This window comes from Erpetoichthys calabaricus, chromosome 8, assembly GCF_900747795.2.
Source record: "Erpetoichthys calabaricus chromosome 8, fErpCal1.3, whole genome shotgun sequence".
NCBI lineage: Eukaryota > Metazoa > Chordata > Cladistia > Polypteriformes > Polypteridae > Erpetoichthys > Erpetoichthys calabaricus.
The window spans coordinates 110,852,588-110,865,331 of record NC_041401.2 but is presented as its reverse complement, the minus strand read 5'-3'; the positions used below and the strand labels follow the sequence as shown (position 1 = coordinate 110,865,331).

The 12,744-nt window shown below is 42.1% G+C and overlaps 1 protein-coding gene across 5 annotated transcripts in view; it reads left to right on the top strand.

The window, feature by feature from the left end:
• Window positions 1-8,010: 8,010 nt before the first annotated feature.
• The window catches only part of ttll4 (tubulin tyrosine ligase-like family, member 4), an 82,018-nt gene continuing 77,284 nt past the window's right edge, over window positions 8,011-12,744 (top strand). For 2 of the 5 annotated variants that reach the window (XM_051930592.1, XM_028807271.2), the window contains exon 1: window positions 8,011-8,258. The gene's annotated coding sequence lies outside the window, so the exon portion shown is untranslated. Of the gene's footprint in view, window positions 8,259-8,342; window positions 8,492-12,744 lie in introns of those variants that run through there. The other 3 variants (XM_028807273.2, XM_028807272.2, XM_051930591.1) reach the window with 3 other exon arrangements.

Genomic DNA, 12,744 nt, shown 5'->3' with positions numbered 1-12,744 from the left:
CTTAAAGATAGGGTGAGAAGCTCAGTCATCCGGGAGGGGCTCAGAGTAGAGCCGCTGCTCCTCCGCATCGAGAGGATTCAGATGTGGTGGCTCGGACATCTGATCAGGATGCCTCCTGGACACCTCCCTGGTGAGGTGTTCCAGGCACGTCTAACTGGGAGGAGGCCCCGGGGAAGACCCAGGACACGTTAGAGGGACTATATGTCTCGACTGGCCTGGGAACGCCTTGGGATTCTCCCGGAAGAGCTAGAAGAAGTGGCCGGGGAGAGGGAAGTCTGGGCATCTCTGCTCAAGCTGCTGCCCCCGCGACCCGACCTCGGATAAGCGGGAGACGATGGATGGATGGATGTGCAGAAGGAAGAAAGATAAAAACCTGTAATCTGTCGTAAAGATAAGCAAGTTGTAAAGTGATAATGCAGCTCAAGAAGGAAATGGTTGTAATTGCAAAAGTACATATTTGGTATAAGTTTAAAGGGATACATATGCAAAAATATCTAGCATTGCCTATGTACGTTTTTAATTCAATGTCTCTGATAGCCACAAAAAGGTAAAGATATTTTACAATTAAAAAGCATGTTTATTAGACTAAAATAGAAACGAAAAACCAATTTGGTGGGCCTGCCTGTTCATATAGGCCAGGGCTGGTGGTCATTGGGGACGACAAACATTTCTCAAGTTTGTTCCCATTGTATTGAAGTTTTGCTCTGAAATTTATTGAATGCTTCATTTAGTTAGAAGTTTCAGCATTTTACATTTAAACAGAAACCCGTTTTTTTCTAAGAGGAAGAACATTTTGTTTTGTGACTTTCCTGTATTTTGCTAACATAACAAAGTAATGGAGGTCATTAATCTTGTGTCATTTTACCATTAAAAGTTATTTACATTTCATTTTTGCAATGGGACATCTAGTTTTTAATTTAATGATATGATGTAGTAACCCTTAAACTTTCAAAATATTAAGTGCCAATATTGAACATTATTTATTTTCTATCTGCATTTATGTACAGATTGTCTTTACTTTCCATACATCACCAGAACATTTAGTTCTTTCTCTGACTTTCCTATTTGAAACACGGCAATATAAATTGTAGTACTTGTCTGTACAATATACACTTCAAAGTATATTAAATTCTGCATAAAATGGAAGCCATTCTGCAGTCTTTTCTCTTAAAAAATTATTTTTGCCAGCAGTGGAGATTGACTAATCCATTAAATTAGTTAGTTTTTGTTCCTTTATGAAGAATACTTGTATGAAAATGTGACATTGTAACTTGTAGTTATGTTTATAATAAAACATTCAGTGGAACAGAAAAAAGCACAGACCTCTAATGTTATATACAAGAAAGAGGGATCATCAGAGGATACACTCACAGGGGGGTGGCCTTCTTTGATCTGACTGTACAGGTTCTTGACCTTTCTTGTGGGGTGGTTTACCCAGTGTCCCATGTACAGTGGCACAGGCATTAAGACTTCCCCACTTGTCTCCTGATAGTTTTTCTAGAGATGAAAGAGTAGAAGAGACATCTTCTTGCCAGTTGAGCATTTGCCTCAAATCATTGCCAGGCTCAATGAGGTACTGATTATTTCCAGGGTCAAGAATGTTTTTTTAAAAGTCCAAGGGCCATCTTCCCAAAGCAATCCCTGGCAGCCCCAGATATTCCTGTAATGCTGTGCTTAAATTTACAGTTTAAAGGTCCTGAGCCTGAGATGGCGTACATGTTGTTTGCCTGTCATTATATGTAGCTGCACTCCACGTGGGATTTCTCTGCTGCCAACTCTTGATTTAGGGAAATTCTTCTGGTTTTAATCAGTGAACCATCTAACTTTAGTATCCATGGGGTAGACAGAGGGCATTCTGCGCTGGTGAAAAATGTCAGAACCTACAGAGAATGCAGTTTGTTGTGTTTTTGTGAAACGTGGCTAACAACTAACATCCCAGATGCTAACGTGGAGATACCCGGGTTTAGCACAGTTAGAGCAGACAGAGACACAAATACCTGCAGAAGCGGAAAGGAGGAGGACTCGCTCTCTATGTGAATACAAGGTGGTGCAACTCTGGACATGTAAACATCAAAATCTCCACTTGCTGCAGGAACATCGAACTGTTGGCCGTAAGTTTGCGTCCCTATTACTTGCCCAGAGAGTTTGGACACGTCGTTGTTGTTGTTTACATCCCTCCTCGGGCTAACGTGGAGATAGCAAGTGACATCATCCATTCCGCTGTTGCTAAACTGCAAATGCAGCACCCCGAGGTGCTTGTGCTAATCGCTGGAGACAACGATGTGACGCTGGACAAAACATTACCTGCCTTCTCCCAGTATGTGGATTGTAACACCTGGGGAAATAGGACTATTGACCTACTGTATGCAAACATTAAAGACGCATACAGTGCCACCCCGCTGCCTGCTCTTGGGAAAGCAGATCATAACCTGATTCTGCATTAGCCTCACTACAAACCAAGAGTGAGGGAGCTACCTACAACCACGCGCTCATTCAGGAAGTGGTCCCCTGAGGCAGAGCAGGTTCTGAGAGACTGCTTTGGAACTACAGACTGGGATATCCTGCAGGGATCATATAGTGAGAACATTGAGGAGGTTGTTGACTGCGCTACTGACTACATCAACTTCTGTATGGACATTGTAGTTCCAGTAAGAACAGTACGCTGCTATGCTAACAACAAGCCATGGATTACAAGTGACATCAAGGGCCTTTTGAACGAGAAGAAAAGGACTTTTAAAGGCGGTGATCAGCATGAGCTCAAGCGCGTGCAGAAGGAACTCCGAGTCCAGCTCAGGGCAGCACAGGAGAAAGCTGGAGTAGAAGTTGCAGAATAACAGCACGAAGGAAGTGTGGGATGGGATGAAGATCATCACTGGCTGCAGCTCGAAGCGGGGTGTCACCATTGAGAGAGACGTGGAGAGAGCAAACCAGATGAACAACTTCTTTAACAGGTCTGACCACCCTAACCCACTCTCGCCTCCGAGTACTGCACCTTTCACACATCCTTCTGCTGATACCAGCATAGGAGAGAGTTTCTCCCTACTCACAATTAAAGCAGCCCAGGTAAGCAGAGAGCTGAGGAAACTTCATGCCAGCAAAGCAGTGGGTCCAGATGGAGTATCGCCACGACTGCTGAAGGCCTGTGCATTGGAGCTGGGGAGTTCTCTACAGTGCATCTTCAACCTGAGCCTGGAACAGGGGAGAGTCCTGAGGCTTTGGAAAACATCTTTCATCACCCCAGTCCCAAAGATATCACATCCTAGTGAGCTGAATGACTTCCGGCCTGTCACATGTGATGAAGACCATGGAGAGGCTGCTGCTTCATCACCTGAGGCCACAGGTCCACCACGCCCTTGACCCTCTGCAGTTCACATACCAGGAGAAGGCAGGAGTGGAGGATGCCATCATCTACAGTGGTGTGACAAACCATGTAGGTTTGGATTTTTTTTTCTCCCTAAATAATAAAAACCACCATTTACAAACTGCATTTTGTGTTTACTTGTGTTATATTTGACTAATGGTTAAATGTGTTTGATGATCAGAAACATTTTGTGTGACAAACATGCAAAAGAATAAGAAATCAGGAAGGGGGCAAATAGTTTTTCACCCCACTGTATATGCTACACCGATCCCTCTCCCACTTGGACAGTGGCAGTGGTGCAGTAAGAATTATGTTTCTGGACTTCTCTAGCGCCTTCAACACCATCCAACCTCTGCTTCTTAGGGCCAAGCTGACAGAGATGGGAGTAGATTCATACCTGTTGGCATGGATCGTGGACTATCTTACAGACACCTCTGTATGTGCATCTTGGGAACTGCAGGTCTGACATTGTAGTCAGCAGCACAGTGGCGCCGCAGAGGACTGTACTTTCTCCGGTCCTGTTCAGCCTATATACATCAGACTTCCAATACAACTCGGAGTCCTGCCACGTGCAAATGTTCGCTGACGACACCGCTATCGTGGGCTGCATCAGGTGTGGGCAGGAGGAGTAGTATAGGAACCTAATCAAGGACTTTGTTAAATGGTGCGACTCAAACGAGCTACAACTGAACACCAGCAAAACCAAGGAGCTGATGGTGGATTTTATGAGGACCAGGCCCCTCATGGATCCCGTGATCATCAGAGGTGACTGTGCATAGGGTGCAGACCTATAAATACTTGGGAATGCAGCTGGATGATAAATTGGACTGGACTGCCAATACTGATGCTCTGTGCAAGAGAGGACAGAGCCAACTATACTTCCTTAGAAGACTGGTGTCCTTCAACATCTGCAATAAGATGCTGCAGATGTTCTATCAGATTGTTGTGGCGAGTGCCCTTTTCTACGCGGTGGTGTGCTGGGGAGGCAGCATTAAGAAGAAGGACACCTCACGCCTGGACAAACTTGTATCAGTATGCTGCTGCTGGAGTATATTAATCCCAAGGGGAAATTCACAAAGTATCTATCTATCTAGCTGATAGGGGAAATTCACATACTCCAGCAGCCTACTGATACAAAAAACAATATTAAATTAAAGTGTAATGAAAATGCAGGTATAACAGACAATAACTTTGTATAATGTTAACGTTTACCCCCCGGGTGGAATTGAAGAGTCGCATAGTTTGGAGGAGGAACGATCTCCTCAGTCTGTCAGTGGAGCAGGACAGTGACAGCAGTCTGTCGCTGAAGTTGCTCCTCTGTCTGGAGATGACACTGTTTAGTGGATGCAGTGGATTCTCCATAATTGATAGGAGCCTGCTGAGCACCCGTTGCTCTGCCACGGATGTCTCACTGTCCAGCTCCATGCCTACAATAGAGCCTGCCTTCCTCACTAGTTTGTCCAGGCGTGAGGCGTCCTTCTTCTTAATGCTGCCTCCCCAGCACACCACCGCGTAGAAGAGGGCACTCGCCACAACCGTCTGATAGAACATCTGCAGCATCTTATTGCAGGTGTTGAAGGACGCCAGTCTTCTAAGGAAGTACAGCCCTTTAGTCCCTGACAATGACATAGACACATTGTGGTTAAAGTATGGTGAAACCACTTACCAATTAATTCAATACTTAGTTGAGCCTCCTTTTGCAAATACTGTATTAGGAATGCCTGTACACCTGCTTACCCATGCAATTATATAATCAACCAATTGTGTGGCAACAGAGCAATGCATAAAATCCTACAGATCAGGAGCTTCAGTTACTATTCACATCAGACAGTAATATTGACTGTGGCATGATTGCTGGCGCCAGACAAGCTATCTTAAATATTTTTGTAATGGTAGATCTCCTGGGATTTTCACGCACAACAGTTTCTTGAGTTTACTCAGAAAGGTGTGAAAAAGAAACAAACACCCAGTGAGTGGCAGTTCTGCAGACAGAAACACCTTCTTGATGAGGGAGATCAGAGAAGACTGGCTAGACTGGTTTGAACTGACAGAAAGACAACGGTAACTCAAGTAACCACTCTGTACAATTGTGGTGAGCAGAAAAGCATTTCAGCATGTACAACACATCAAACATCAAACCTCAAAGTGGATGGGCTACAACAGCAGGAGAACACTTAAGGTTCCACTCCTGTCAGCCAAGAACAGCAAGCTGAAGCTGTAGTGGGCACAGAGTCACCAAAATTAAGACAGTTGAAGACAGGAAAAACATATCTTGGTCTGATGATCCTCAATTTCTGTTGAGACACACAGATGGTAGGGTCAGAATTTTGGTGTGAGGAGTGTTTCTTAGCACACTTTGGACCCACCAATACCAGTCAATTATCACTTGAATAGCCTTGAATGGAATTGATGGTCTATTTGAGTATTGTTGCTGACCAAATGCATTTCTTAACTGCCACAATTTCTAATGGCTACTTCCAGCATGATAATGATCCACATCTCAAACTGGTTTACTGAGTTCATTGTTCTTCACCAGCCTTCCCAGTCACCAGATCTAAATCCGATAGAACACTGTTGGGATGTAGTAGAATGGAAGACTTGCAGCCTGAATGCACGGCTCTTAAAGCTGCAGAAGTTGTGTAATGCAATCCTCTCCATTTGAACCATATTCTCCAAGGAACGTTTCCAACATCTTGTGAAATCTATGCCACAAAGATTTGAGGCTGTTTTCAGAGCTTAAAGATGCCCTACCCAGCGTTAGTGTAGTATTCCTAATAATTTTCTCAGTGAGTGTATGTATACTGTACATGTACAGTATGTGTATATATATATATATGTATATCAGGTCAGGTTGGGGAGCATGCACTGGTATGGCGTGTTGCCACACCCACCACACGACAAAATGGCTTGACATCCCAGTTAACAATCCTCTGGAAATGACCATCTATCTGCCACAGGCAGGTGTTATGTGGGTGTGGTCCAGATTCTTGGATCCTGCAAGCCGGATCACCCTTCGGGAATCACACCACATGGCCGTAGTGCTGTGACTGATGCTCCCTCACAATACAGGTAATGTGCCTTATTTGGGACTTCATAAGCAACCACTCGTTCAACACAAAGTCAAACCAGTGATACTTAAGGATTCTCTGAAGAGACCCAGTCTTCGTCTCAGGTCACTGGATAGCATTCATGACTCGCAACCATATAGCAAAACAGGAAGCAACAAATCTCTAAAGACATAGACCTTCATCCTTTTGCAAAGATATCGGGAGCACCACACACCCCTTTCCAGCAACCTCAATGAACCCCTCCCATGCTCTCCCCATACATCTACTGACTTCATAGGAAGAGTCACCAGAGACATGAATATTGCTACTGAAATAGGTAAACCTTGTGACGTGGTGAACATTCTTTCTGCAAACAGACACACTGCTGATGGCTATGCCCAAGAGGTCATTAAAGGCCTTGATCTTGGTTTTTATCCAGGACACTCGCAAGCCCTGGCACTCAGACTCCTTGCTAAGTCTCTTGAGAGCCATGATCAGAGCCTCCATTGAGTCCATGAAGATCACAGCATCGTTGGCAAAGTCAAGATCAGTGAATCTTTCTTCACCAACAGAAGCCACACAGCTGCTGAACCCAACAACCTTACTCAACACCCAGCCCATACAAGTATTGACAGAGTAGGAACACAACTACAACCCGACGAACCCCAGAATCATCTGGGAAAAACGCAGAGGTTCTGCCCTAACTCTGCACAGCACTCGCAGTACCAGTGTACAGATTGGCCATGACATCCAGCAACTTTGGGGGGATCCCAAAAAGTTTCAGGATGTCCCACAGGGCAGCTCGAATGTATATGTGTATAGGTACTGTATATCTCTCATAGTCTCAGATGCTTTTTATATGGAAATTGCTGCTCTTACATTAGTTGGTGTTCTTGTGTAGTGCCTATTCAAGTTTAGGCTACTCCTAAGCTTTTACATTACATGCTAGTTTTTTCCGTGGTTTGCTCAAAACAGAGGTCCTATCCCGTAAGTCCGCCCCTGCGCCCACCAGCACATTTCAAATCGACCAATTAATCGGCAATGTCAGGATGATCCCAGTGCGACTTAACACGTACAACATAGTGGTATACATCACACACAGTTGCGTTAAAATGTGCGAGAAAGACGGTGTCATTGAAGAGTTAAAATTAACACTACAGATTATTGTTAATTAAACATAACACTATATATTAAGTAACCTTAGCAAAAGAAGTGTTTTTTTTGGCAAAAAAGAATAACATTGCTTCACTGCCGGGAACTCTCCTAAAGAATGAAGCACCCATAATTAAGCATTGAAACGATATCTGAATCAATGAAAAGCCTAATTCAGGTGATAAAGCCCAAAGGCGTAATACTGCAGGCAGGGCTGTCAGATTTGTCACCGTGAAACTACATCGATGCCTTTTGATATGCCGCTCTTGAAAAACGTCTTTGAAGATTTCTTCTCAGCTAATCAGTTGCCGCTCGTTCTTGCTGTCAAAGGAGGGGGCGTTTTTTTATCTTAATATGTCAACTTTGCATAAAGGGCGTGGAACCATTTACTGCGTCATTGATGGTCGTAAAAATCGCGCAATTTTAGGAAAAATAAACCGAAATAAGGCCCCCGCCTAACCTCTCTTTCACAAGGCATAAACGGATTAAAAATTGTAAAAGAGGGTCAAGCGATTATTTTGGCAATGGTGAGTGCGTGGACGCGCCCGTAAAGCAAGGGAATGTGCGAGAGCGCCCGCGTACGCCGGACGTAAGTGCACGTGTGCGTTTGGCCTAGTGAGGCAGCAGGCTAGGCGCCAGTGCTGTGTGGTTGTCAAGGAGAATGGAGCGGGATGGCGCACTTCGCCGCACGTAAGTAGGTGAGTTGGAATAGTGCAACATTCGCGCGGCGGCTGCCGGGACATTGTATTTATACAGCCCACAAGTTAAGAACGCTATGAGGCAAACTTTTGTCAGGTTACTCACGAAACTGCTTGGTGGCCGGGACGGGGCCGGCATGCTGAGTAAATGCCGGGATGGATTCTCTTGCGGCGCGCTTTGCTATTTGAGTAAGTTTAAAGTGCCGTGGATTTCTGTAACTATTTTATTATATGTAAGAAAACAGCAAGTCTTCACTTAAGAAATGTTTGGTAGTTTGATTTTTTTTTACGTTCTAAATTGTCAATTCTGCATGGTCAGGGCTGTAAAAAAAAAAAAAAAAAAAAAAGATGTTCTTAGTGAGGTCCCATGGTTGCATGTCGCTTTGGGAGCAGTAAGAGACGAGAATACCTCCAGTGTTAGTACCGGGAGAAAGCCAAACAAGTCGCTGCGGATAATTTGTTTATGGTACAGTTATCTATGGTATTATTAAATCAGGTACTGTGTTTATGAGATGCTGGCCGTGATTAAAACCTCCTTGAATGGCCCGTGTTTTAGTGGTTCATTTGGATCCCACGCCGGCATTGTGTGACTGCAGTAATCGAGGAAACTGATCATAGGAGCCAGTAACACAGGTTACTGTTGTATTTCCCCATATAAATATATGACGATTTCCTGGTTTGTGAACGACATTAATTAATAGGACTTGCCCCAGTAACGTTGAAGGTTTACATTGTAATGCTCAGAAAAGTACATTTGACAACTCCCAAAACTGAGACGGGCGTGAGTTTAATAAACTGGCGAACACCATTCAGCGAGCCATGGCCAGCACTGGACCTACTCATTTTCAAGCGGTCGCTGCTTCAGCATTTCCGAACTAAATTTGGGGCTCCGTAAAGCAGCCCAGTAGAACAGAGGTAACACCAAATCCTTGCAAATGAGATCGATTAATGCGTGTGACAAAACTCTTTATAGATCGAAGTGAATGGAGGACTGTTGGTGGATAAAGCAATCCATTAACTGAAAATGCATTATCAAAATCCAACAAACTCTTTACAGCGTTTCTGTAGCGAGTCGTGTACTACAAATGTTTCCTTATTTCTTTTGTTAGAGCAATGTCGTCTTAAAACATTTTTTGTCACAAAGTGGGTTGATGGTGGGGTTTGAGCCTGTGAGTTTTTTTTTCAGTACTGTAGCCCCTTCTCCTTATTCAAACTTAATTTGTGCTGATAACATTGTATTGCTGCTAGTAAATGCATTATAAAATGTATGATTTAGTGCACTAAAGAGCATGTTCTTATTCTAATGCAGACTCTTTATTAGTGTATTTCAGTTACTGTGTTTTTTTTGTTTTTTTGCTGAAAGACCATCTTTACTTGATAGAAATGTAAAACCTTTTTAAATATCGGACTTCTATCTTAAACGCACTTGTACTTTATAGCTAACAAAATGAATTGTTTTTGTTGGTAAAGCATTTTAATAATAACACAAGTGATAGTAAGGCCCTGTAAAATCCAATTGTTCTTTTTTTACTGTGTCTATTTCTCCTTACTATTTGGATAGACATCAGAAAGCAAGAGCAAAAAAGATTGTCAAAGCCGAAAGCTATTACAGATTAATTAAATGTTTAAATTTAGTTTAAAATTCACACACATAGCAGTATACCTGCATTGTGAAAACAGGTAAGTAGTAGTAGTAGTAAGGGACAGCTAATTTAGAAAACAAGTAAAAGCTTGGATGGATCACTAAAGATAAAATTAATGGAAACGAAAGAGTCTCTAGCAGCCACTGGGGACCTACAGAATCATTTATTGGAAGCCATTGCTTAATGTGCCAAGGAAAATCTTGAGTCTCTTGGTGTTTTTTTTTTTTTTTTCCATCTTCTATAGGCTAATTGGGTTTCCATATAAATAAAAACCTCAAGAAATTGTCAGTACCGTTATCTGTAATTGTTCTTTTTCTTGTTAAGCATTTTAATTAAATGTTCGTGCTGTTATTTCAGAGTGGTGTTTGCTAAAGATGTTTTATAAAACAAAGGTAAAATGCTTTTGAGAGGGACTGGTGCCCATTCCAGAGTTGGTGCAAAGGTGGATGACTAGGATTGTCTGGTGCTTGTTTAATTGAGACACAGAACTAATGGTGCGTTTGGTGTTTCTGTTTCAACCACTAACTAACTGTGACCTAGGACAAGGTTCTTTTCCTGCTTTTGATTTTCGTCTAACTTTCAAAAGCAAACATGCATATGTTTTGAAATAATACCCCATAATTTGTGTTACAAAATAACTTAAATGTGGTATAGGTCAAAGAGGTGTTGAGGCCATTGTAATGACCTGTCCTGGCAGAGAATTAGAATGTTCTACAAGGACATGTATGCAAGAAGTAATCAAATGATAGACTTCAATGCAGATTCAATGTTGGCGTTAAGTGAGAATCAGCTGAGAGCATTTTTGTAAGAGGGAAATGAATGGGCTGTAAAATGAATGGGTAAATGTGCATCTTGAACATTAGGATTTCTAGAGCTTTGCAGGGATTAGGCATGATTTATGTAATGAAAATCAAAGATGTTGTATATTATAATTTAAGGTAAATGAGAAGCTGAGTTTCAGGTAATTTTGGATGTCTTGTTATCAATGGAAAGCAGAGGAGAATTTAGTTGTGATACTGTGTCAACTGGCTAATATTGAACGCATTGGGGATAATGGACTAGTTTTTACCAAGGTTGGTAATTCTGCTCCTGCCTTTACCTCACTCTGTCAGCCTGAGCAATTAACTTAGCCTATTTCAACTTAAAAAAAATATTAAGCAGGTATGTTCATAGGGTCCATATTGTCACATGTACAGAATGTAGCAATATTCATACTTGCCCGTGCTAGTAAAGATGTCACCACTCATTTGTCATGATCAGTGAATATAAGCGCCTTGCCTCAGAATGTTTGCCTTCCTTAACATTAGAATTACCAGAGCCTACGAAAAAACTCATAGATCCATCCCACCTTAAATCGCTTTACACCTCTTTGTCAGTGTCTTTTGTCCTGTAAATGTGTCGATAAGCAGCCAGCAGCCTGCTATCACATCCCACCCACCCCGCAGTTTTCTCAGCTCAAGTCTGTTTACCTGTGTGTCAGTTGCTTAGAGTTGTATAGAGTGAGAAGTCAAGCAAAATGACACCTTTTATAAATACTATATCGTTATTTGGAACACTTGCATTTCATGTGTGTTCCGTGTCTACAACAATCTATGTAAACAAATCGTTAAAACAGAAACGTTTTTCATGTTTTAGTAATAATTGACAAAATGTAGACATGAATTGTATAATGTGTGAAGCCTGAAGTCCAAATATCAAAGAAACACTTTCACAAAAGGTACAGATATAATTGAACAAGTGTGTTTTTATTCAAAAATATAACTGTAGAAAAAGAACCCGCGTTAGGGTGCGACATTGACACGCATTTGCTATAACTGCTTTGGTGGCGCAATGGTATCAACTGTTGACTGGTAATCAAAACTTCACGGGTTCAATCCCGGATGAGTCCGTTTTGAGAAGTGAGCTGCTCGTATTCTTACTATTTTAGAATAAAAACATACATTTGATTCCAGTCTGTAACAGCCGGTGTAATTTATGATACTTGTAAAGGTTAGCTTTGGTTTTTTTTTTTTTTTTTTTTGTTTTTTTTTTTTATTCAGTCGCATTCACAATCCTACCCCCCCTCTCATTTGACACTGCTGTTTTCACATAGACGCGCTATAACAGAGGTGAACTCAGATCATGACGACTGTTCTACATCGGAGCAAGAATGCACTTTTGCCATCGCTGTACTTTGTATATGTACATGGGAAGCTCTGTACTCGTGACTTTACGCTGTAGGAAATAAGTAAATAAAGATAAATAGGTAAATAACATTCAATCTGACTCTTGCATACAAAGTACAGCGACTGGAGCTTCCACCTGCAGCTATAGACTCCTCTTCAGTATGCAAGTGACTCTACACGCTAGTGTTTAGATCTGGACGGTGCATGTGCCCCCAAAAAAAGTAATTGCATTCTCATACCATTGCTTGCGTACTAAAATGTCAGCAGGCACTTTTCGTGGCATTACATGTATTTTTTGAGCATGCCCTCTGCACTCTACTTGTGACTTTACGCTGTAGGAAGTAAGTAAATAACTCAAGATAAATAACATTTGATCTGGCTCTTGTATAAGTAACATATAAATGTTAATGTTTTGGGCACATGCACCATCCTTACATACACCGTCCTTTGTATGTAAAAGCCTGATCGAATGTTATTTACCTTTATTTATTTCCTACAGCGTAAATTCACAAGTAGAGAGCAGAGCTTCCCATGTACATATACAAAGTACAGCGATGGCAAAAGTGCATTCTTGCTCCGATGTAGAACAGTCGTCATGATCTGAGTTCACCTCTGTTGTAGCGCGTCTTTATGTGAAAACAGCAGTGTCAAATGCGAGGGGGGGGGTAGGATCGTGAA